Source organism: Phasianus colchicus, chromosome 2 (genome assembly GCF_987193195.1).
Source record: "Phasianus colchicus chromosome 2, bPhaCol1.hap1.1, whole genome shotgun sequence".
NCBI lineage: Eukaryota > Metazoa > Chordata > Aves > Galliformes > Phasianidae > Phasianus > Phasianus colchicus.
Genome location: NC_143437.1, coordinates 103,463,854 through 103,488,554, shown reverse-complemented (window position 1 = coordinate 103,488,554; position 24,701 = coordinate 103,463,854). Strand labels below are relative to the sequence as shown.

The 24,701-nt window shown below is 41.3% G+C and overlaps 1 protein-coding gene across 4 annotated transcripts in view; it reads right to left on the bottom strand.

Annotated features, from left to right (window-relative positions):
- Nucleotides 1–24,701, bottom strand: part of KLHL29 (kelch like family member 29) — a 403,358-nt gene that overhangs the window by 337,736 nt on the left and 40,921 nt on the right. The window contains exon 1 of one of the 4 annotated variants that reach the window (XM_090136445.1): nt 14,811–14,932. The exons of the other annotated variants lie outside the window; for them this stretch is intronic. The gene's annotated coding sequence lies outside the window, so the exon portion shown is untranslated. Of the gene's footprint in view, nt 1–14,810; nt 14,933–24,701 lie in introns of those variants that run through there. 4 annotated transcript variants of the gene reach the window in all.

The window sequence follows — 24,701 nt, the reverse complement described above, 5'->3', positions numbered from 1 at the left end:
CAAGTTAAAACAGTTTCCTTATGCAGCAAAACTGTATTTCGGAGCTTTGCGTTACAGATGCCCTATAAAGGGCAATCGAGCAGACCAGCTTATCTACCAAGAGTTGCATAAGGTGTGAGAAATGTACAGATTTAAACAGCATCCTCACGATATAAAGCAAACAGCAACATTCAGCAACTCAATACCATAATGAAAGGAAACTTGGAAAAATCAAAGAGCCTTCCTGGGGCAAATAAGAGATCTGCCTTACTTTGTGCAGCATCTATATAACTGGGAAAATAAGAAAGCAAGCAGGAGAGCATTAGCAAGCACTTGCCTACCATGATACAACTGCCACGAGCATGTCAAATAGCTTCCAAAATACAGGGAAAAGTAGAGTGAAAGGCAAAAACTTCAGAGCAAATACAACGGTTTTGAGTAAGAACTGGCAAAATTCAAGAAGAATGTTTTCCTTGCTGAAGCAGTGGGCTTCTTGGTGCAGAAAGACAAAAAAAAAAATAGATGGAAGCTCTGGGTTTGTTTATTCTGCATTATGCAAAGCCCTGGAAAGTGCAGCCCAAGAACCCCACGGGTCTGATTCTGAGCTCCTTGATGCAAAGCACACAGCATCCATCTCAGCAATGATGCCATGCACCACTTGCCTTCCACATCTTGCTCACAGCTAGAAAAGTATCTGGAAAGCAAGAAGGATAAAATGGATCCATAGGAGGGCTACAAAGACAATCAAAGGGCTGGAGCACCTTCTGTATGAAGAAAGGTTGAAGCAGTTGGCCTTGTTTAGCTTGGACAAAGCTCCAGGGAGACTGCACTGCATTGTTCCACTTCTTGAAGGGAACTTACAAGCAGGAGAGGGATCAACTTTTTACATGATTTGATAGTGACAGAACCAGGGGGAATGGCTTTAAACTGTAAGAGGAGAGTTTTAGGTTAGATGTTAAGAAGAAATCTTTTACTCAGAGGGTGGTGAGGTGCTGGCACAGGCTGCATGTGCCTCATCTCTGGAGGCACTCAAGGACAGGTTGAATGGGATCCTGGGAAGTCTGATCTGATGATTTGCAACTCTGCCCATGGCAGAGGGATTGGAGCTAGATGGTTTTTCCCTCCCACCTTAGGCATTGGACGATTCTATGAAAACCAAGGACACGGAGACTATTATTTTAGGTTAATTAATCAGAAAAGGTTTCATGCAAAAATCTTCTACAAAAGGCTGCCCCTGCAGACAAGCTACAGAACAACTGGGAAGCAGAAAGCGCTTTAAAAATGCCCTTTATAGGCTGCTTTGCCCTACAAACATCCTCCCCCATGCCAAATGCTACAGCGTGGGGCGGCAGGCAATGAAAGGGAAAAAAACTGAGGGAAGCACAAGTGGAGCACGCTCTTTGCAAGTTAGAAAGGAAAGCAAATCGGGGGAATAAAAATATATAAACACAAAGCAGGTTGAACAGTTTCGTAAGCAGTAAAAGGAGGGTTCTTATCAGCATTATATCTGGCAAATGAAAAATCAAACATCTCGCTTAGCAGTAATTCCAGCTGGTAAGAACCTGCAGGCATGGAGTGAGGGATGGGCTGATGCACCCAATGCTCTCAGTGCTGCATGGGCTGGGGTCTACCAGGTGTGCTGTCCCACTGTCTTTGGTGTATTTACCTGTTCCAGCTCTACCACTGAAAATCTCCAGAGTGCCTGCTGTTATAACACTGCCAGACACTGAGAAAGTGATCTGCAAAGGGAGCAACTAGAGACGCCAGGAGAAGCTAGGCAGGTTCTGCAGCTGGGTATGGCTACAGGCTGCAATAGAAGCAAAAAGTAATATTTATTTGGAGCTGAAACTGAAAGATACATGTATTTTCAAAGCCCCACTTGACTTCATCATCCTTATAGGGAAAGATGAAAGCCTTATACTATGATGCTATTGTGTATGTTGACCCTCATCTATTAGATAATAATATACAGAACTCTTTTTCCTACCAGCTAACTACTAACTAAAACACTGAGAAGTCTGGAGACTGCTGAAGATCTGCAAGCCGAGAGGATCCTGAGGTGCTTGGAAAAAGCCTGGCAATGCTGTCAGTCATCACTACTGCCTGAAAGAATTTATGCAATAGCCACCAAGTTGTCACCCAAGAAGGATGACCAGAGCAGAGAATGCTATACGTGCCTAATGTGCAAGTTATTTATATAAATATTTTAATGGCACCATCATTGGATTTACTGCCTAGCAGCTCTGGGCTTGAAATTATAATTCCTAAGACTACTTGCAATGTTTACTTCCTCTTACATTTCTTGCAATTGCACTCAACTGTTTAAAAGAAGGCCGGGACCCATTAACATCTCATCATCAAAGATTTAGACAGACTGACAGTAACCCTGAGGTTATGCAGTGTAACACTTCTTCAAAAGTCTCCAAAACTAGAATGCTGACCTCTGCTTCAGCAAAGAGTTCAGTTGGGTTAAGGGAAAGAGAACAATTTTAGCTCACTACCCCTCTTTTCCCTTACACAGACAAATTAACTCCTCCTATGACACTACGTAGCTTTTGAGAAAATATTTGTGCCTCAGGACTGACTGTTCAGTTTGAATTCCTGCATGGCTAATCACTTCTTTAAAAGGAAATATGCATCAATAATATTCATGGGGAGCTTCATAAGAGCTTGGCAAACATTTCTGACAAAACAAAAAACTCAAACAGAAGGATTACTCATAAATGCTACATCAACAACTCTTTTGACAGGCATCTGGATTATGCTGCTCTTTAAAAAGGGAAAAACAAAGATGTCACTTCGAAGTTTAAATGGAAACAGTGAAATATGCTATTAAAAATATCAGATCATAAACAAAGTTATTTTTGCAAACTGAAATGAAATGAGCAATTACAGCAAAGTTTGCCAAAATACTTTACAGACATTCAATCATTTTTTTTTCAGAAATCCTTTAAAACTCCGCAAGATACACAGAGATCACAGTTCATTAGCACTGACAAATCTATACACATGGATGATCAGACATCCTGCATCAGCAGCCCATCACGTCCCATCTTTTTCTTCAGATGTCCTTGGGCTGATGCTTTAAGTTAAAGCATACACACCAGCCCACCTGAACAAAGCTGCTAAAGAATCACAGAATTGCTCAGGTTGGAAAAGACCTTAAAGATCATCGAGTCCAACCACAACCCAACCATTCTACCCTAACAACTCTCTGCTAAATGATGTCCCTGAGCACCACATCCTAACGGATTTTAAACACATCCAGGGATGGTGACTCAACCACCTCCCTGGGCAGCCTATTGCAGTGCTTAACAACCCTTTCTGTGAAGAAGTTTTTCCTGATATCCAACCTAAACTTACAATGGCGCAACTTAAGGCCATTTCCCCTTGTCCTGTCACCTGTCACCAGTGAGAAGAGACCAAATCCTGCTCTATAAGCACCTTTCAGATACTGGAAGAGAGCAATAAGGTCTCCCCTCAGCCTCCTTTTCCCCAGACTGAACAGCCCCAGTTCCTTCAGTTGCTCAAGAAAATGTAGACAGACACTTTAGGAACCCATCTTCTAAGAATTTATTTCACTATCCTTCTCCTGAGCCATGTTAAACATAGAATTACATTATCCAGGCAGCATTAATTTATGTGGTATTCTGTAGCAAGACTTACAAGCAGATGAATGATGATGCAAATAGGAATTTCTTACTCATTCTACGTTTATTTAATTTTTATTCCCCAGGAAAAGCTCAAGGAAAGGTGCTGAGATGTGTAGAGTTCAAAAGAGATATGCAAAATATTCACATGTAAAAAAGGCTGCTGAAAAGACCGCTTATTCAAATGAATGCTGAGTTCTAATGCATCTGCAATTGTAGTTCAAAATTGTTCACCTGAATAGTGAGGTTTCTTTGAAGACAAATGCATACAGTCTTGTAAAAGAGGTACATTTCCTTAAAGTGAAGTCAGCTTCTTCATGACTCATTGAAGTCCACTGGCTTTGCTGGAGATTTGATGAAGGTAATAGGCAAGTACATCTGTTGAAAGGCTTTTTATTTCTTTATTGAAGTAAAAACTAGCAAAATACTTTTTCCTACAATGATTTGAAGGCAGTGGAATTAAAAGGCTGGAAACTTTTAGACAGTTTGACTAACATATCTTCCCAACTCCATTGCTTTGCTGAAGCAGCTGGAAGGACTATCAGTAAAAGCACTGAAGCATTTTAGGCTGAAAAGAACTCAACTGCTTTGACAACATAAACGAACTTCCTGTGGTTCAAGACCTTCTCCAGATCTTTCTGAAAATAAATAAAACAACAGAGAACTTAGAAATAGAACAAACCTATTGTTTTGCCCCATGCAGATGTTTCGATATTTCTTGGGAATCAGGTAACAAAAGGAACAGTGGGTGATGTGAGCACAGCCACAACATGTGTGTTCTGTAGTGCCGGGGGAACGCTGGTAGATGGAAGAGGTCTTGGAGATTGGGACAGGAACAGGCAGGAGCGAGAGCCAGGACAGCAGCTCTAAGAAGAAGGGCCAAAGAAAATTCTGTTTTTACATGAAAAGTTTGCAGACAGCATAAATGCATTTGTTCACAGTGGACCAGTGACAGCAAGCAGGAGGGAAAAACCAAAAAACTCATTCTGTTAGGTCTAATACTGCAAAATGGAAAGGGAACTCACAGTATCAAGAACAGCCTGTGCTCAAAAAAGCAAAGAAACTGTTTTGCTTATGAGATGAGTCAACACTGCTATACCCCAAGAAAAATCAACATCCTTATGCAATATTTGAGAGCAAAGAAGTCTGGAAGAGGAAAAAATATAGCCAGGGTGAGAATGCTGCTATGGTGTGGTACAGCTAGCAACATTCCGCATCTCCGGAAGGTTTTCAAAGCTTTTGAGTGTCTACTTAGAGTAGTTACTAGGAGGACTGACAGGTATCATCACCTCTGAGTCCCCAATTACAGTCTCCATTTTCTCTGACTCACTTCAGAATGACAGTTTGATCGCAGAGCAGGGGAGCCCTATGCTCTTCACAGAGACCACCACACTATTTACTGACTAGATAACCCCAGCAGTCCCTTTGTGGCCTTAGGCAGATCCTGTTGGAAATTATGATGCACAGGACTCGATTTCTTGCCTTGTTCAGAAGAAAAAAAAGTCCAGTCACGATCACCAAATTTCTAGAGATGTCTCGGGGGCGTTGGTAAAAGGTTTACTGATTAATTATTCCTGCTGTCAAAATCTATTTGGTTTTTGTTTTCTATCACAAATTTTCTTGGCTTTCATTTCTAGACAACAAATCTTGTTACATTCAGACTGAAGTATCTTGCTTTCTTAAAAGTTTCCGACAGAAACAACTGAATCTGTTCTTTCCTTCACTTTGATTAGGGTAATAAATGATTGCAAGAAACCCCAGTGGCTTGAAGTCATGCTCTTCCACCCCTAACCACCATCACACTCCTTGAACTGCCAACAAGACTCTGGGAGCATCTGCAGGAGGGTCAGATCCGAGTTTAGCACAGCCTCTCCTATAGGCATACACACAAGTTGCTGAAGAAGACATTCAAGCTTTGTCCTGCAAGACCACATTCCTCTGGTGTGAACTCACAATTGCAGCCATGACTCTTTCTGCTCCTCACCAACTTCAGAGAGAGTCTAGGACAACTAGTTTAAAGACATGAACCTTAAAAGGCTGAAGCTGAGAAAGCTCAGTTTCATCCCTCACATATGCCACATCAAATTAATCAAAACTACATTATTAAGTCAAATGTCTTGTAGAAGCCATAAATAACAAATCTTACCTTTATAATCTAAACATGCAAATGCATTAAAAACACCTAATAGACATCAGGTTACCTTGACAGGATTTATTTTCTATAAGCTCATGTTGATTGGCACTAATTACACTTCTCTTGCTCAATCCTTTAGCAGCAGTCCCATTTTATTACACCCTAAATCAATATTACGATGACAAGGCTCAAAAGCTCACACCTTTGAGGCACAGATTTTGACTGTTTTTCCAAAGCAATGAATCAGATTTCCAGAGCTGACCACCAGCAGCCCATTGGCACGGTGGAGCTCTCAAACCATTCTCTCCAACTTGTAATTACAACACTAAAAAAAGATCTGTAGCTTGATTTGTCCTCCCCAAAGAAACAGAAAAATAAACGGACTGATTACAAAAGATCTCCCTTAGTGAAAGGGAAAAAAAGCAAGTGAAGATAGAAAAGGAAGTGTGGGAGGTGAGCAGGTTACTGTCAATCAAACTTTTGAGTCCTTGAGAATGATTAGAGAAAGAAGTAATTCATTCACAGCAAGAATTTGTTCTCCTGATGTTAACTGTTGATTTTAGCATGTATGACTATCACAGAATTTATTCAGCTGAGTGAAGCAATCGTGCTGTTCAAATTGAGCTCCAAGATTTAATTTAAGAATTAAGTTACATAAAAACATTGGGTTTAGATTCTTTACATACAGTGCTGGGAAACTTCCACCACCTGGTAGCCTGATAACTAACTTTTCCTAAGAAAAGTCCATAGACTGATGATGACATGCAAGGTGAGTGAGGGAAAGCATTTCCCTATAGGATTCCTACCTTCCTGGTAATCATGTAATCTGGGACTGCAGAGCAGTACAACCTCCAGCTGTTCCCAGCTATCTTTATCAATGAGACTTCAAAGAATCGTAGAATTATGTGCGCTGGAAGGGACTTTTAAATGCCATCTAGTCCAACTCCCTTGCAGTGAACAGGTGAGTTCACCCACAGCTAGATCAGAGAGCTCAAGGTGCCATCCAGCCTGACTTGGAACATCTTCAAGAACAGAGCATCCAACATCTCTCTAGGAAACCCATTCTATTGCTTCACTACCCTTACTGTAAAAAACCACCACCACAAAAAAAAATAAAAAATAAAAATAAAAAAAATCCACACGATCCAACAAACAACAAGAAAAACCAACATCATCAACGAAAACCTTTCCTTAATACCCAGCCTAAATCTTCCTTATTTTAGTCTGGGACAACTTCCCTCATTCTATCACAACAGACCCTGCTGAAGAGTCTGTCCCCTTCTTACTCACAGCCCTACAGCCCCCCTTCAGACACCGACAGGCCGCACTCAGGTCTCCCCAAAGCCTTCTCTTCTCCAGGCTGAACAGCCCCAGATCTCACAGTCTGTCCCTGCAGGGGAGGCATTTCACCTCTTAGATCCTTTTTGTGGCCCTCCTCTGGACACGTTCCAACAGGTCCATGTCTATCCTATACTGAGGACTCCACATCTGGACACATGCTCCACATATGGCCAATACTCCAGATGAGGCCTCACCCGTGCAGAGTAGAGGGAAGAATAGACTTGGCGGACAGTATTCCTGCAAGTACTTACTTGAGGCACGAGAGCAGGTCATTTCATGTCATTAAGTTACTAACATCCTCATGATACTTTGAATCTAGAGAGACCCAAGTACTACACACGAAAAACTGCAGTGCTTCCCTTGAAACACCTATGTACAGCTCAAAGTAAACCATCTCTGACTTCAGCAGCTACAGAGATACAGAGCTTACTTTTCCGTTGCAAGGCAACACCAGCATAGTCAGAAAGGTATTCATTTAAAAGAAAAAAAATTAAATAGCACCCATGGAGAAGACTACTGTTATTTGCCTTACAGCCCCAGGCAGTGTCCTGCATCCTGTCATCAAATGCTCTGAATAAGCCTATCTCATATCTGCTTCTTCACACTGGCAGTATGCACAATGAACATGCCCCAGCTGAAGGGATTCTGCCATTTACTTCCATTGCTTCACCCTCAGACCTTGAAGGTGATGACAGAATTAGTCCAAAATCCTCCCTATAGCTCCAGGTCTCTGGTGATATGCTTTCTAGTGACAAGCTCTAAATTTCATCAGTATCGCTATCCAAATTCTTTCTTGGTGTCCTCTTAATCATAGACTGGCCTGGGTTGAAAAGGACCACAATGATCATCTAGTTTCAACCTCCCTGCTACGTGCAGGGTCACCAACCAGCAGACCAGGCTGCCCAGAGCCACATCCAGCCTGGCCTTGAATGCCTGCAGGGATGGGGCATCCACAGCCTCCTTGGGCAACCTGTTCCAGTGCCTCACCACCCTTTTTTATGACCATCATTTGCCATATGCAGAGTACAAAAACAAAATACCAACTGCCTTCATGCAACTGACCCATGCAACCATTGGTCCTAGGGCACTTCCACCTCCCTCAGGAGCCATCCAGTGTCAATGCCATGCTACAGGCGCATGACACCAAGTAAAGGCCTAACACTGCTTCCCTGTGGCACCTGCAGTGGTTCATGTTCAGAGATTCGCAAGGCCTGTGGAAGCTAATGAGGCTTTACAACAGTCCAACACAAATCATCTGAAGATGTCTGTGCTGCAAAGAATGTCCAGTGTGCTGTCTTCCGGTGATCCACCAAAAGCAGAAATAATGTTACAGGTAGAAGTAGTCATAGCTGCAGAATCACAGAATCATTATGGTTGAAAAGATCAATAAAGATCACCTAGTCCAACCATCAACCCATGCCTGTCAGTGCACTAGACAACGTCACTCAGTGCAACATCTACTCTTCTCTTGAACACCTCCAGGGATGGTGACTCCACCACCTCCCAAGGCAGCCTGTTCCAATGCATCACCACTGCTTCTGAGAATTTTTTCCTAATATACAACACGAACATCCTCTGTCATAATTTAAGGCCATTACCTATTGTTAGATTAGTGTTACCTGGGAGCAGAGACTGACACTCAACTCGCTCCAACCTACTTTCAGGGAGATTTAGAGAGCAATACCATCTCTCTTGACGCTCCTCTCCTACAGACTAAACAATTCCAGTTCCCTCAGCCACTCCTCATAAGATCTGTGCTTCAGACCCAGCTTTGTTGCCTTTCTCTGGAAATGCAATTGCTCTGTTTAGCCAATTCTCCACTTCCTCTACTGCACAAAATTCTATTGGCTGCAGGATTTGAAGCACATTAGTTACCAGTTTCTGACTGGATTACTGCAATTGAGATCAAAGTGCAGGCCTGGTGCAATACCCAGAAGTTGCTTATTTTCACTATTTTTTGCAGAGGTCACAGTCTGGCATGAGAGCTTCACTGAGGTGCAGCTCACGTGAATACACATTCCGGACACTTCATCTGCTGCACTTAGCAAAAAGTCAGCTTAGTCTTTAGCAAAAATCACACCAACAGAAGAAAAAGCAATACACATCCTCACCTTCAGAGAAAAAAACATCTTGTCCCCATTTCCAGAATTGTGGCTGAAAAAGACTATTCTAATCAAAACATCAGGGACAGTTCAGGATCTGCACTGAATCATTCTATGATCTCAAGCTATGACTAATTCTAAATAGATCTCTGTTCAGCACTGAACCCATAACTAATCTGTTTCTTTGGATTTTTTTCTCCCAAACTACAATAGACAGTCCCAGAATTAATCTTTATGACTGCAAAGGTAACTTCTCACTATGAGAATAGTATGGCCATGGGTTATTAATGAGGGTCCTGATCAAGTGCACATTCAGTCCAAATGATTTGCTAAAAAGTTATCCTCCTATAGGCTATATAAATACATAATACATCTGCATTAACCTGTGTGACACTGAAGCAGCCTTTCCAGCAATCTGGCCTACTTTATCTCCAAAGTAGACTCTTATACCTCATTTGAGTGAGTGAGCACATATTTTAAATAATGATGAGAGACTCCAATTTTCACATTTTCATGGATGCAGTGTCAAATTTATTTGTAATAGGATCATCTATTATCTGTCAGTACTGAGAAAACTAGGTGAGAAAATAATGGTTAGTAGTACATTAAGGACTCTACCTGGAATGCTGATGAAAATTAGCACAAGGTAAATGGAGCTGCTGAAAACAAAAATGTTACAGATTGCTTAATGAAGTCTGCCTTGACTTATTTCTGATACGAGATCAAAAGTTGCTTAGCTGTGTGTTTGGAATTTTGTGTTTATTTGGTTTTATTGTTGTTCAGAAAAAGACAGTCTCCTCCAACCATTCAGTTTAAAATATGGAATATTTCCTCCACTGAAGCACTCTTGAAACAATAGCTCTGTTTATGACAAAACTTCCAACAGTGCCAGACAGAAAGGAGGAAATAGCATTACCAATTTTTGAGAGGAGGACCTCAGAAGTTGTGAGCTTAACCCATTTGATGCTGACTTTGTGCCCTCCACATGGACATGTATGCTACTCTTTTTCCAAATGCAGAAAGGCTGACATATCCCTGTGCCCACTTTTTCCAGAATATAAACTGAGTTGAACAAAAGCCAGCTACACTTACTGTCTTAAGGTTTTCCTTCCTTCTAAGAAGAAAAAAATTATTTTCTTTCTTGAAGGAGGGGGGAAAAACAAACAGCACATAGCCATATAGTTTCATGTACCACTACAGGGCTCAATATAGCATCAGTATCCTCTGAAACTAGACACAGTAAATTCCTGGTGGAAAAGATGTTACCTCTACATAACTCACTTGACATTTTATCCCTCCTGGATGCTCTGGAATAGCTGCAGCATGCTGACATAGGCTAAGGAACTGATTTGCTTCACCAGATACACTCAGAACCTTGTGCTAGCCAGAGGATATGAATGGAAAGAGGTTAAGGAATCCGCCTGGGGAAGGATGCATCTTAGGCTGAAACTGCAAATCCTGCCAGTGGAACAGTACCTCAACACAAGCTGTCTTTGGTTTGCCATATTAAAATGTTGGGCAGAGGGGGGGATTATCTAAAGGAACCAGATAATAAATGGTAATAAATGGAAACTTCATACTTTAAAAATGACATTGAATGTTAATGGAATTTTGTTTGCTAATATTGGGTCCATTAAAATGACTCTTTGATTTATGGAAGAAATACTTTTAGTAGCTACAATTAAAATAGTTTTAGCTGTCCACTAAAATGGAAACACTCTTAACAAGAGAGGAAAATACTTTCACCTCCTTCCTTAAGTAATAACCCAGTGAAAGTATTTTGCCTGTAAAAAAGCGTAATCAAATTCACACCTAATATTATTAAAATAGATATTTCTTAGTTTTGTTGGATTAAAATACATTAATTTCAGATTTCATTTCAAAATCATAATATTAAAATCTAGATTTAACGCACGGGTTTAAACAAGAAGTTAAACAATACATAATAATTTCTTACTCAAAATATAAGAAGTAAAAAGATAACACATTGAAATCCTACAAAAAATCCCTGGACGTCTTCTTGCCATCTAGAATCAATTCAAGCACTCGTGGACATTTAAACATGTATAAAACTTAAATATATACTTAAACATTTACAAGTGCTTGAGTGCTATTACACTTATCTTTTCTTTCTCGAAGCTTTCCCAAGAAGTCGTATTTTTCAGTATTGGCTGTACAGAATCACTTTTTATTATTATTTCAACACAGCCAGCAGTTGCTCAGGGATTATTTTCTGTATTGGGACCAATTCACTGAAAGTAAGACCAAGAAAAGTTAATTTCTCAGTCAAAGGCTAGAAACAGACAACCAAGTGGAAGAGAAAGGTATTATAAGCTAACTTTATTGCCTTAAAGGCATGGGCCATATAATAACCAGCCTAAGTCCCCAGAAGTACATACAACGATTTTTGGAAAAGCTTCATTACACTTAAACACAAACTTGTGGTGTCCATGCACTTATGCAATTCTCTTTGAAATAATAAAACTGAAAAACCCTAAAACTTGCACAGAGGTTATGGTGCAGACTGCGATCAAAACCAGACAGTATCCATGATGTCCATAGTATTAATATGATTAAAAGGCCACTTCCACAGAGGTTCTTCTCTATCTGACCTAAAAGCTTACAAGAAACTTCACTGATTATAGGCACAAAAGAACATCCATACTGTGGCATGCTGTCAGTTATAGGTAATCTAATTTAAACAATTTTAAAAGCTACAAAATTACTTAAAGAATACAAAGTTTTAAAGCCTAGCAGTGTGCATAGATAAGAGCACATTACAAATAACAAAGAGTAGTATAGAATTAAGGTATTTAGTTGAAAGTTATTTGAATTATTACTAACTGAAGAATATTACGGAAATGAATTAGATACGATACTGAACAAAAATAAATCAATTACTTCCATGAGCAGTCTTTGTTTTAAATCCTACATAATTTAAATCCTGAAGTTTTCAGTCATTTAGATTTAAAGCATTTCACCGTGACATACTCTCAGAGTAAAGCCAGAAACATGTAGTAAATCACTTCTAAAATAACTGAGTATGTCAGGACAGAGTGAGACTGGGAAGAAGGAAGACTTCAAGAAACAAACACGGCCAAGAAGGAAACGCTGGACAGGACGTCAATGAGAAGCAGCTTCATACTAGGCAATACGGGAGCCCATTAATCAGGGAGTAAGGGCTGGAAGGGAAGAGAGATGCTTCTGGATGAGTTGGCAGTAGAGCACAAGTGGTCTGCATCAAATCCTGGGGGTTAATCACCCTCCCAGCAATGTGCCCTAGGAACAAAACCTGCTTTTGCTCAAGCGCACATGATGGCTGACAGGTGAGAGGAGGTATGCAGCTCTATTTTGAAGGTTTGCATGAACACTTAATGGGCCGGAAAACAAAAACCATTCACAGAGTTTTGAATTATTCAGTAATTTCTCTAATTATAAAGCGACTTGGAGCACTGCTATTGTTCCAGGCAGTCCTTTCCTATCAGGGCCCATTGTTCAAGAAGGCGCACTCAAGCACTGAGTGCTCCGCACACCCAAGCAAGGTTCTCCCAAGTGTCACTTCTGCCCAACCATTTTTTCCTCCAGCAGGTAATACACACATTATCTACACTGACCTCTCCTTAATTTATAATACCTCCATGTCATAAACCAATTATCAGCATTTGACACAAGCAGCACTTGCTAGTTTGAAAAGCAATTAAAATTTAGGAGCTGTCTCTTGCAACAAAAAAGCATTCACAGAAGTAGCGTTACAGAAGAGCTGCGACATGCAAGCCATCATTCTAATTCTGCCTCTATCAATCAAGCTGGGTCTCGCTGAATAGCAAAGCTCAGGCAAGCAAACAGCAATGTTTATGAGGTGCAGCTGGTGGTACTTACGTTAACAGCAAAAGCAGCATCAGTTAAATTAACATTCTTCATTCTTTCATTGCTCATTATGGTTTGACAGACATACCCGCAGTCCACATAAATGACTTAGAGCAAGAGAGCTGTCTAGCATCCTGCCACGAAACAAGACCACCTAATGGGAGCAGCCACTGTAATTAAAACTCTGGAAACCAAGATTTATACTAGTTGGAGGATGCGGTGGTGGGTCTTACGACCTACTTTAAGTTATTAAAGGAATGGCAAAAACCTGCACCATTGCTCAAGCTGGTGAAAAGTAAAGGCTTGTGATATACGTCCAATAAAAAGGTCTGTGGTGTTCTTTTGATGTAGGAAGTGTTTGCGTTGTTTCAGGTCTGGAGAAATGGGGAGAAGAAAGAGAAAGATATCGCTTAAGTATTAACTAATCACCTTTCCCAGGAGAATGTTTTCCTTAAGTCTTGCTCGTTCAAGTTCACAAGGCTTTCTTTGATGGGGAAAAGCAGCAACTGGTTCTACTTAAAAATTTACAGCCACATTTAATCTCTTGGATCAAGAAAAGTTAATTTTGTCAAACGAAGGCCGTATTTCATGAAACTGTGTCAGAGATTAATAGACTACCAAAAATGGGGTGAAAACACATAAGCACTTTCAAGTGCATCTAATGCCCCTCAATTAGACCTGACAAAGTAACAGCATGTGTTCAGGGTGGAATTCAAGGAGGAATTAACATCATAAAACCAACATAAAACTACTAGAGAGCATCCAAAGAAGGGCTACAAAGATGGAGAAGGGCCTGGAGGGAAATCTGTATTATGAGGAGCAGCTGAAGTCCCTGGGTTTGCTGGGAGCTGCAGAGGAGCTGAGTGGAGGCCTCATGGCGGCTGTGGCTCCTCACAGGGAGCAGAGAGGCAGCGCTGAGCTCTGTGACAGACAGAGCCCGAGGGGACAGCATGGAGCTGTGGGTCAGGTGGGGGTTAGGAAGATTTGCACATACATGTGCCTGGATATTGCCCCTCAGAATGGCTTTTAATCTAGGAACATTTGTGTTAGCAGTGAACAGTGACTATCAATTGGACAAAATCAGAGTTGATTTTCTGGAGGAAAACAGCACGGCGTAGCTCCCATACATATGTCCACACTTACCTACAGAAAAGCATATCTGTTCATCCTCCCTATGGAGACAAAGCTCAGCCCACGCTCACATCTGGGCTTTGTTTAGGGAAAGCCCTTGGCCAAAACTATGCCCAGGGGCACACTGAGATATCCCTCATGCACAGCCCCACGCAAGCCTAGACTTGGCTTTATTTAGCTTACCGACATACAGGTAGCCACACAGAACTGCTCTAAATTTAAAAGCCTCAAACTTTATAGCATTTAAAGCAGTCTCAGTTATAGGGAGACTGAAGTGGGCCTTAGAGGCAAGCATTGGTATGCCCCTGACCAGTCAGGAGCTCAGCCCATGCTGCTTTAACTGGCAAGTTTAAGTGGGGGAGGAGAGCTGGGGGAAAGGAAAAAAAAAACACAAAACAACACCTAAACAAACCACATCTGTTGTGCTCGATCTTCTTTCAAATGGATGTATGAGTTAAATGAGTTAATTAGCTCAGGGCATATCTACAACTGCACTTCAGAGCTCTTCTACTTGCACCTCACCTGTGAGGAAAGGCTCAGAGAACAGGTACTGTTCAGCCTAGAGACAAGGGTGCTCACGAGGAAACCATAAACGTGTATAAATACCTGAAGGGAGCGTGCAGTGAGGACAGATCCAGGCTCTACTCAGTGCCAGGACAAGAGGCAACAGGCAGAAATTGACACTTTGGTGCTGTACAAGTGACAGAGCACTGGCACAGGTTGCCCAAAGCCTACAGGGTCTCCTCCTTAGAGACCTTCAAAATCCCCATGGATGTGGTGCGGGGTACCCTGCACTGCCTCTGCTAGAGGAGGGGGTTGGACTAGATAATCTCCCAAAGCTCCTTCCAACCTTGACCATTCTGTTAAGGCTTTATCATTCTCACCTGCTGTTCCTGGTAACCTCAGCTGCTCCTCACTCACGTAACTATTCTACAGCAACCAGCTTCCCAAAGCAAAGGGCTGAGCAAAAACCTCTGAGGAACTAGTTAGCATTTGGCTTGTTTTCTTCACTGGTATTACCAAACAGCTGGGTACAGACCCCTGTTGCCTTGAGGGAGTGTATGCCACAACACTCCCACTTAGAGACCCCATGGGAGCATCCCGGGGGTGACAGCCTCTTGTATTCACATGAGGCTGCCTATCAGCTTCCACACGAAACAAATACAGAGCCTAACACCAACGTCAGTTCTTCAGAAAGCTTACAACATGCTGGGAAGTCTCCTGCAGTGTTTGCTGGGGGGCTGCAAACCAAACCAGATTCAAGACCTTCTCTCCCACTCATTTCACTAAAATCCAAACATCAAGAACTTTGCTGAATGGTGATACACTTTTACTTGTGCCATAGGAGAGCTATAGGAAGGATTTGTTATTTCAAGTATCTACTTATGAACAACTTATCTGGAACGAAACAGTACTACTATACTGTATGTTTATTCAGCCAGAACTGATATGCTTCCAAAAAATATATTTACTTGGCATTGTTATAGAACATCTAGGTGCTATTCATTGTCCATGGGAAGACTAAGCAGAGCCAGGTATGTAAACACTGGATATTTCAGTTTTCTGCAGGTGTTGACATTTCATCCATCACAAGCAATATTAACAACTTTGCTTTTACTCTTTGCATCAGTTTGTAGTATGATTCCCCTCAAATTCTGCCTCACTGGTACCTTATAAGCTCATAAAGATACAACCACTGATGAGGTGTATTGTGTTTACCCATGATTGCACATAATGGCAGTACAGCTTCTGTGGGCAAAATTAAGATAACTCAAACCAATTGGTAGGGTTGGTGGTGGGGAAGAGGCAGAACACATACTGAGCTGTTATGTCAACTCACTGTTTCCAGTACTTAAGACCTACAGTTCACAAACATAAAACAACTTTTTCATTGATTTTAAGGAATGCTGGATTCAGCATAAATAGCCCTTCTTTATCTGCAGAAAATCTACTAGGAAGGACTACAGTAGCTGCTTTTTATACGGTTGATTTAATAACTCAGCTTCTACTGAAGCAAGTAACTGTTTAAGGCTACAAGGTCCTCTATCAGGCTAGCATTATTTCTTCAAAAACAATCTTCATTTTATACCTTTGTGGCATTCACACATATGCTTTCCATTCATTATGGAATTAAATTATTAATGTCAAACAGAGATGAAAAATCTGCATATGAAACTTCTCCAGTTACTTAATTTCACAACATGCAAGCCCAACAAAACACGTTACAGCTTCTCACAGAGCAGAAGTACAGAAAATGAATCAGCCATTCAAAGTGAACTCTTATAACCTAAGAGACAAAGCTTATATGCAAAGCAGTACACACTTTTTTTTTTTTTTTTAAACCAGGTGCAAGCTTGTGAAAACGTGTTATCTTGTTGCTAATAGCGATCACCAACTGGGATTTGATAAAAGGACAACTAGGCTTAGCCTACTTCAGAAAGGGACTCATTAAAAAACAGAAGAAAAGAAAAAGCACTCAATGTAACAAACAAGAGATTATCCCTTGCAGCAGTCTCCACCTGTGATTACAGGCTTTAGCAGTAATATGTAACACTGCCCATGATCCCAGGAAAGCTGGAGATGCATGCCTATACATTTTTTTCCACTGTAATTCTATGTCACTTAAGTGAAGAAGGCTTTCAAATAATACTCACATTGCATTCAGAAGACATCCTTAAGATTTTTTTATATATATTTTACACTGCAGATATTCAGTGATAGAGGGAGATCCGATTATAAGAAAGCCAAACAACCTGGCCAGTGGACTGCAGATTACAGATCAGCATGCCATGCTGCATGACAGCAAGCCAGTATCATTTAGGACTTCCTATGCAAACAAAATTCCTTCCTGTAACAGCAGTGAAAATTTTTCCACCATGCACACAAATACACAAATGAAGGAGAACAAGTTATTGTCATTGTAGCTCTCAAAAGTACACACTGCTCGTGTAAAAGGACCAAGCACAACTAGGCAAGGGAAAGCATCTATTCTTGTGGCATTAACTGAGAGGGATATCGTTTACAATTTAACAGCCTTGGCCAATGGTCTCTTCCTCACAATCTGTATCTCAACATGGCAGAAGTGACCAGGGCATCCTATGAGAATTTTGAACCAGGAGAGTAAGGATAAAGTGCAATGCAATCCAGCTGCTGTTCTACATACCCACCCATTTCTCGCTTATCCTCAGCAGTGAACTGCAGACTTACGAGTGACAGGCAAACTGAGATACCAAGAACAGCACTTGGGTCAATAAACCAAACAACCTTACCAATGCAACAAACTGTATGCTAAATGATGTCTCAGAAAGAGTCTTCAGAGAAATTATCTGGGTACTGAGGCTCTTAGAAGACAGCCCTGCGAATGGATACATCAGGAGCAGCTGAAGATGCTACTACCCTCTGTCACTTGCAATCACCATCTGCCAAGTAGTAGTTCCATCTCTGCTGCACTATGCAAGCCTCTCCTTGCCTGTGTTAGTCAAATCACTTCAATGACATCTCGGGCTGGGCTGGCATGGCTGGCTGATAGAACTGGATACCAGAGCGCTCCTGACTCCCCTTTTACTGACAGCACAGCATCACACAGCTGGGGAAAGCATGGAGGAGTGGCAGTAACATTTTCCAAATGCAACAGCAATTTCCAAAATGAATGCTACTCTACCAGCTTCAATTATAGCTCTCTGGGATACTAGAAATCAGCAAGGTTAAAAGCTATACAAGTAACTAAGAAAACAGATTAATCTGTTCTCAAAATTCACAGCTTATGCCAAAGTCAAGGAGTGGGTTAAAAGATATAACTATATATAAGAATTCATCATATGCATGATGAACCAAGACAGGAAAATGGTTCTTCCTCCTTGCAGAAAGAGCAACATTAAATTAGGACTTGTAATGCTGAAAAACTGCAGAAGGATTGGGAGCCAATTAACAGCCAATTTCTCCGAGCTGCATTTCAAACGTGATATATGAAAATGACAATTATAGGATACTGCACACCAACAGACAACTGTGCTGATGAACTCGCAGCTTGCTGCACACTGTGACAGTGTCCTCAGCCATGACATCTGCGTACATTGGAGAGGTCTGACAACCAGAGAAAAGAATGGAATTAGTACATGTGCTTGAAAATATTTATTTATAAAAGTAAAGAAGTACATCTATGTACAAATATATATATATTTTTATATATATACAGAAATGCTACTAATGAAAAGTCAGGATGGTATAAGACTGACAGAATCACTCTGCTGCTGGTTGGTGGAATATTCATTCCGCTAGTAAGGTATCTACCCATAGATCAGATTAAAAGCCTGTCTACTGGAATGAAAATGTATCTGAACTTATCCAGGATATTAAAGTGTGTAGTGCAGCTGACATCTGATCTGATCACTTTTCATGCAAAGCAAGAACAAAAAACAAACTTTAAAAAGACAAAACAGAAAATACCAAGAAAAACCATGTTGGAGGACTAAGCACGATTACAGTAGCAATTTCAGATCAGTATCAATAAAGGATTTTATGGACTGTAAGATGCATATCCAACAATTCAGAACTGACGTGTTATAGGCTATACACCAACTGCTTCCCACAATGGAAGATAATTTTAGAGATGTAGAAATCAGAGGTAGGGGATATTCTCTGTAAGAAAGAGAATTCTTACAGAGTTGAATTCTTACATTCAACCACTCACAGATATCTCCAGAGAAATAAGCATTCGATATTAGAAATAAAGAATGAAAAGCAGTTTTAAAATAAGAATTATGTAGTTTATGATACTAAACAGGTAACTTCTAAAAGAAGTCAAATCCTTTCTATAGGGGACCTGACCCACAAAGCTGCTATGATCTATAATGACAAAGTAAATAAGAAGTGTCACCAAAAGAGCACAGCGGGAAGAAATCCACAAACTTTTGAGAGGCACTAACCACACCAACTCTATTTAAAAACAGGGGCTTTAGTTAAACACTGGTGGCTAAGCAGCTTACCATTTCACACCACAGACAATGGCATGAAGGATACAATAACAGCAGTTTCACTGAAAGCTGCCAGCGAAAACCAACTCAGAAAATGTTGAAACTCCGGGATAAAGACACGACAATAAGAACAACAACCCAAATTCTTCCAGGCAAAGAAAAAACAGAGGGGAAAAAAATGAAGTTACACTCAAAAAAACTGTAGCTCATCAGAAGGAAAGTGCTCTCCTGAGTCTTTTCTCCCTCACCATACAGATAGGGTGACTCCTTTGATACATCCTCGCTGAATCATAGAATCATCATAGAATGATTTGGGCTGGAAGGGATCTCGAGGATAATCAAGTTCCAACCCCCATACCACAGGCAGAGTTGTCAACCACTACATCAAGTACTAGGTCAGATTGCCCAGGGCTCCATTCAGCCTGGCCTTAAACACCTCCTAGACAACCTATTCCAGCACCTCACCACTCTCAGTACAAAAACTTCCCCCAGTGTCTAACCGAAATCTCCCTTCCTTTAGTTTAAAACCATTCCTCCTATCACTATCTACCCCTGTAAAAAGTTGATTTTCCTCATGTTTATAAACTCCTTTCAAACACTGGAGGGCTGCAATGAGGTCTCCCTGCTGCCTTCTAATCTTCAGGCTGAACAAACCCAGTTCCTTCATAGGAAAGGTGCTCCAACTGTCTGATCATCTTCATGGCTTTCTCCGGACCTTCTCCAAAAGCTCGACACCTTTCAACAAGTCAGGGGCCCCACACTTGGATGGAGTACTCCAGCTGGTGCCTCACAAGGGCAGAATAGAGGAAGACAATCCCCTCCCTCACCCTTTTAGCCACTCCTATTCTGATGGAACCCCCGATACCATTGGCCTTTTGGGCTACAAGTGCACACTGCTGGCTCGCGTTAAGTTTTTGATCTGCCAGGACCCTGAAGTCCTTCTGAGTAGGGCTACCCTCAAGGAGTTCTCCCAATTTGTATACATGTCTGGGATTACCTCGACCCAAGTGCACTTTGCTTTGTTGAACCTCATCAGGTTCACGAGGGCCCACCTTTGGAGTTTATCAAGGTCTCTCTGGAAGGGATCCTTTCTTTTGAAAGCACGAGGAACAATCTACCACTGCATAAAACTAAATGACAATTTTGAGGCATGAAGCTTCCTAATAAACATATCTTCTGACTGCTACACTGACTGAGTTATGAGTGCAAGTGTAAAGGTGACCAACTACAGATACAGGCAGCACACCTGGAGTCACATCAGGGACAGGCTGAGGTAACTCAGGCACTAGATTCAGAGCAGAGGGACTTCAGGCACGTGGTAGGTTTCTGTTCCCTTCTCCATGTGCTTAGTTGGCTCATTTAGCTGAAGAATCATCCCCATGAGCTTGAGGAACACTTAAGATAGCTGTCTTCACAAGGCTGAGAGTGATTCCTAACCACCATCCTTCTGGAACACATCAAAATATTAGTCCTTAGCAAAAAAGAAAAAAGCAGTAGACTGGTATCTATAGCTCTCACATTCACACTGGAAGAAAAACCAAGAGAGTGTACTTATTTAGACTTATTTTAGGCTGTTAACAACAGGGAAGACATACAGAGGATTCATTTGCTTCTAGAAAAATCAGTTTGTACTTAGCACACAGACAGCAGACCAAGTTTAACAACAGTCTCTTAAGACTGACACACACCTTGGCATTCCTAAAGGCTCTACTTCTTACCATGACATCCTTGGCAAAGCATAATTTCATTCTGACATTAATGTAAGGATCTTCTAAACAACGTGTTGGTTTACTTCTTAAGAAAAAAGAAGATGCCAAATCAGATAGCATCTCTCATCACTAAGCCACACCCAGTGGTGAACTACAACAAAATCATAGAATTATTAAAACTGGAACAGACCATTAAGATCATCTAGTCCAACCATCAGCCCATCACTACCCTGCCCACTGAACCACATCCCTCAGTGTCACATCTACCCTTTTCTTGAAAGCCTCCATTGATGGTGAACCCATCACCTCCCTAGGAAACCTGTGCCACTGCATCACCACTCCTTCTGAGAAGTTCTTCCTAACATCCAATCTGAATCTCCCCCCTGGCACAACTTAAGGCCATTACCTCTTGTCCTATCACTAGGACGATAAAACCATAGCGATGCATTAGAAGAACGTCCTTCTTCCTTTATATTCCCCTCCCTCCTTCTTTCGCAGGATTCAAAAGACAACTTCAACAAACTGGATGGCTGGCACAGAACTGCAGCTAGGTGCATCTTGCACCCGCACACAGCCAGCAGCTCACACAGAGCTGCATTCACCAGTTATTATTCAGCAGCATCAGTGACAAGACTCCGTTTCCATCCAGTGATTACACGTTACTGTTGAAAATTATTTTCAAAAGGACAGGTAAAGAGTAGACCCAGGTGTTGCCTGATAAAATGATTACTTATAAAATGGATCAAAAGTTGAAAAACAGTCATCTGTGACAATGCAATGGCGTGTTTCTACAATTTATACAAGCCCATCCAAAGATTTCCCTCTGAGCACCTCATTAAATCTAGGCTCAAAAGCTAGAATTGAGAGCATTTATATATTTCAGCTGTGAATGCTGTCAGAAGCTGAAGATAAACAACTTCTTCCAGACAATTTAGATTTTATAATATTTGTTGGTTTCACCAAGGATGAAAGACTGTTGTTGTTTTAAATCATTACTTTGTACAATCTGGTTTGCATACATTTAACAGAGACATTTACAATCCCATCAGCATTTGGAATGAGGAAGCAAAGGTAACCCACAACTGGGTACTTATGTTGTGGCATGGGAGCTTGATTCTCCCATGGCCTTGTTTTTCCTGCATCCTTTTCTTAATGAGATCACTTGGATGCAGGTCTGGATGCTTTGTTTCAAACTTTCCCATCCATCTGCTTTACCGAGTGTAAGCTTCAACCCATTCATCTGTCAGTCCCATAATCCTGTATTTCTGAATGCTCCTGTTAGGTAGGCCAATAACACACGACCCATCCACCAAACCTAGCATCCTCTCCTACAAAAGAACACTTTCACAGGACTTCAAGTCTGCCTCATCTACTGCTTGTGACCACTTCAGCCACAAATACAGAGGTCACTCAGGGAGTTCAGTGCTGATCTGCTGGTGCCTGAGGACAAGAAGGGTAAACACAAGCCAACTTTTTTCCTTCTGCCCCTCCAAAGGGAAAGATGGGCAGGAGTGGAGCCTTCAAACTGCTTTGACAAAATCACTGCGATGATATAAGCGTGAAATGACAATAATGCAAAATAAAAGAAGGGAGGGGGAAGGAAAACCCTTGGCTTCTCGCCTCTTATATCACACATTATGTTTCTCAAAAGAGTGATCATCCACAGGGGAACACCACTTCACAAGTACTCTGTCCTTGCTGTATTTGTTGAATACAACTGCCAGAGAGAAATCAAAGTGTCAAAACACAGGACACAGAAGATAACATCTTCACTGTATTTATGAATGGCCTGAAAGCTGGGCTTGGAGCTAAATTCCCTGCAATTCAGCAGCCTACACAGGATGGATTTAGGCAGAACTGATCAAGGAAGACCTGTTGTTCACCTGTCCTTTCAGGGTCACCTACAATACTTTCTCCATTTGCAAGGCTGCAGTCACCACTGTGTCCCTCTGTGCCAGTAGGCCACTTGGGAACCATGGAACAACATGAAAATGACAGCACCTCTTCTGGCCTGGCTGCACCTTTCCTGCACCAGCAGTCACATCATCTCAGGAAAGGACTCCCCAGCCCCTGAAAAGTGATCCTGGCAATTCCCAATTGCTAAAGAGCTCTTACCCACGAGCCAAAGTGTAACACTAGATAGCAGTAGATAGTTTGTGATTAACTTAATCTGACCAGGTGCCACAGGGAGACTCAGTGCACGTAACCAAACCCTCATCTAGGCCAGCTCTTTACGTCTGCTTCTGATATTTCCCTGATGAAGGTTGTAGTTTGTTTTCTGTTTTGGGCTGAGTGTGGTTCTCTATTGTTAGTTTTTTTGTGCATGCTTGTGCTGTTTCGTTGGTTTTTTTTATGTCTACCATCTTGAATTTTTATGTCCTTGCAGATCTCAGTATAATGAAGTACAGATACCTGGGTTGCATTTGTAGCCCTTTCTCAGCTCTCCAGTCCCTGCTAATCCCAAAGACTTTGCTAGTCTGCTGTAGAGCTATAGAAACTTCTCATGGATGACAGAAGCATTATATTTAAGAGCTTGGAGAATATGCCTTACAAGGAGAGACTGAAGGAACTGGGGCTGTTTAGTCTGGGGAAAAAGAGGCTGAGGGGAGACATTATTGCTCTCTTTCAATATCTGACAGGTGCTTACAGCAAGAGCAGGGTTGGCCTCTTCTCACTGGTGACAGGTGACATGATGAGGGGAAATGGCCTCAAGTTGTTCCAGGGTAAGTTTAGGTTTGATATCAGGAAACACTTCTTTACAGAAGGGTTGTTAAGCAGTGCAACGGGCTGCCCAGGGAGGTGGTTGAGTCACCATCCCTGGATGTGTTCAAAAACCAATTGGATGTGATGCTCAGAGACATGATTTAGAGGAGGGTTGTTAGGGTAGTATGGTTAGGTTGTGGTTGGACTCAATGATCTTGAAGGTCTTTTCCAACCTGAGCGATTCTGTGATTCTATGATTTCCCTCTCCAGTTTATTTCATTTAGAAAATGTTCAAGCTTTAATCTCCCCTAATTCGCTTTTCTTGGATGGATATTTTTCTTTGGTAAAAACAATCTTATTGGTCTGCTCATACAGCCTAATGTGGAACTACATCGCATTTCAGATAGTTTTAATTAATAGCTCAGCTGAGCTACTTGATGTTTAATATTGTGAGAGTGACTATTTTCCTTCTTTCATAGCTGTTGCTATGATATTTACAGTATATTTGAAGTAAGCCTCCAACAGCCTACTTCATATGACCTAAATATTATCCTTTCTCTATAAAATTCCAGGAACTAGCTCACCGAAAATAGCCGGAGGAAAGAACAGTCTCCCCATTTCAAAAAAGAAAAAAAATAGTCCAGACATTAAACTACGAAGAGTCTGTGAGAGAGAGAGCTGAAAAATCTCTTGGAAAGAAAGAAGTTAACCCATGATTTTCTTCAGTGCAATGCATTTCAACTTGCTGCTCCATTCTGAAGTGAGTGTCCCCCACCAAATATATCAACACAAACTTTAAATTAGTGCCATTTGTGATAGAAAGAGATCAGTAGTTTGTCAGACCTAAAATAATGCTCATCTAAAACACTGCCAGAAATTACAGACCTTAAGAGCACCAGGGATTTTGCTGCAACATACTGAGGTGTGAAAACCAATGACAAACAGGTGTAGAGGAAAATCATACACAGCAACCAAGCAGAATTGCTGTACATTTACCATTTACGTTTCATTTCAAACTCCACGTCAGTCAGATGTGGTTTTTACAGACCCAGCAGGACCCCCCTCAACAGCAGCAACAAGAAAATACCTAAAAAACACACACCTGATCAAAG